We start from the raw sequence: 2290 nt of genomic DNA, 5'->3' as shown, positions 1-2290 counted from the left end.
GGTCCCCACTGGGGTGCCTCGGACACCTTCCCAGGCAGCAGTTAAGCGCGGCGTGCTGCAGGTCTGCAGAAAGGCTGGGGTTCCTCTCCTTTCAGGGTTCCTTCTGATGGAATCGTGGAGTTTCAGCAGCTTCCGGGGGCAGCCTGGACTGCAGAGGGCGCCCTAGGCGTGTGTCCTTCCACCTCCGCAGGCGCTGGCATCTCCAGGCTGGTTCAGGACGCTTTGGACCCCACCGTCGGTAGCATCTGCGTCTTCTTGAGGCGACTGGAGCCTGTTTGTGGTTTCAGCCATTGACTCCTGGACATGGGAGTCTCGAGGGCGTTTTTGGCCCCTCTCATCTCTGGGAAGGGCTCTGTGTCCTGTGCAGGTGCAGTGCAGCAGCCAGCGCGCAGCAGAGCTCCCGCAGAGCTGATGACATTGGCAGGAGTGGCGGTTCAGCACAGGGAAGTTATCCAGTGCCCAGGCTCAGGCTTGCTCTTGGTTCAGGTGTCATGGCACGTGGGCCTCTGGACCTGCCTGCCTCCAAGACAGCTCTTCCATGATTGATGGATGGAACTCCATAGCTTCAGCTTCCCAAGGCTTGACCGCCCCAGGCACATAGCTAGTCTAGGAAAAGAGCAAATGGCTCAGTTCATCCCTGACTGTAGGTTTTTATAGCATTCTGTCTTGTACAAGAAGTCGGATACCAGAATCCAGTCATGTGGGGACTAACACTTATTTACCTTGCTAATTGCTTTGGGCGGTGATAGGACTATGGTGAAAATTTTATCATTCCAGAAGGCACTATTGAAACTCCTTGGGTTTTTATTGGATGAGGTGGTAAAAGCGTGGGGCAGGGGGTGAGAGAATGGATCCAGTTATTGGCAGTTTTCCTATTTCAATAAGAAATTGTTAGTTTTCAGTATTTTAATATTTTACAATTTGGTGAGATGTTAGATGTATATCTCTTACAGATATCATGTATCAAATTAAGGGAATTCACTGTTTCTAATTTGCTGAGATGATTTTTGCATTAATAAGATACAGGGTTGAATTAAAACTTTTTTTGGTATCTACTGAGATTATTATATATTTTTTCTGCTGTTAACTTGGGGAATAACTTTGATTGATTTTCAAATGCCCAACCAATGATGAGTTCCTGACAAACACTATTAGATTATAACACACTTTTTAAAAAGCACTGGATTCAGAATACTAACATGTCGTTTACGATTTTGCTCTCTGATTGGGAGAGATATTGGCTGATCAAAAAAACTGAGGAGGGGCACTAGAGTGATGCATGAAATGGGCTTATTAATACTTAAACTTGTCAATATTTAAAAGGTCTTTCCTGTGGCTGTCCTACCCAGTCAAAGACTTTTCAGATACAGGAAACATGTCTCATTTGGAGCATTTCAAAAGGCAAGATTGGCCTAAGTCATTCTATTTTTGAAAGCACCCTGAAGCAAATTTTAACCCAGAGTGAATTGTTGAGGATTCCTCCTGTAGGGGAAGAACACTGAGGCACATGAGGTAAGCAGAGAGGCATACTTAATGGCCTGTCTTCCCAAGGAAACATTACTGAGGTAGACACTCATGTGAGATTGTTTTATTCAAGAATGCATTTTAAGAGTGAAATGGGATTTGCAGACACTGCCGCTGCCGGAAGTCCTGTACTATCAGCCACGGTCAACCCCATCATGTTCTTCGACATTGATATTGCTGTCAACGGCAAGCCCTTGGACAGCATCTCCTTTGAGCTGTTTGCAGACAACATTCCAAAGACAGCAGAAAACTTTCGTGTTCTGAGCAGTGGAGAGAAATGATTTGGTTATAAGAGTTCCTGCTTTCACAAAATTATTCCAGGGTTTATGTGTCAGGGTGGTGACTTCACACGCCATAATGGCACTGGTGGCAAGTCCATCTATGGGGAGAAATTTGATGATGAGAACTTCATCCTAAAGCATTCAGGTCCTGGCATCTTGTCCATGGCAAATGCTGGGCCCAACACAAATTGTTCCCAGTTTTTCATCTGCACTGCCAAGACTGAGTGGTTGGATGGCAAGCATGTGGTCTTTGGCAAGGTGAAAGAAGGCATGAATATTGTGGAGGTTATGGAGCACTTTGGATACAGGAATGGCAAGACCAGCAAGAAGACCACCATTGCTGACTGTGGACAATTCTAGCAAGTTTGACTTATGTTTTATCTTAACAACCAGACCATTCCTTCTGTAGCTCAGGAGAGGGCCCCTCCAACCCATTTGCTTGCAGTATCCTATAGTCTTTGTGCTCTCGCTGCAGTTCCCTTTGG

At 45.9% G+C, this 2290-nt stretch overlaps 2 pseudogenes; one reads left to right on the top strand and one right to left on the bottom strand.

Moving 5' to 3' along the window:
• The window catches only part of LOC105529519, a 2362-nt pseudogene extending 2024 nt beyond the window's left edge, over window positions 1–338 (bottom strand).
• Window positions 339–1598: 1260 nt separating this feature from the next.
• Window positions 1599–2165, top strand: LOC105529511 (annotated as a pseudogene).
• The last annotated feature ends 125 nt before the right edge of the window (window positions 2166–2290 follow it).

This window comes from Mandrillus leucophaeus, unplaced genomic scaffold, assembly GCF_000951045.1.
Source record: "Mandrillus leucophaeus isolate KB7577 unplaced genomic scaffold, Mleu.le_1.0 Scaffold119, whole genome shotgun sequence".
NCBI classification, from domain to species: Eukaryota; Metazoa; Chordata; class Mammalia; order Primates; family Cercopithecidae; genus Mandrillus; species Mandrillus leucophaeus.
Note: the sequence above shows the minus strand (reverse complement) of the source record. Positions and strands in the feature narration are given on the sequence as shown.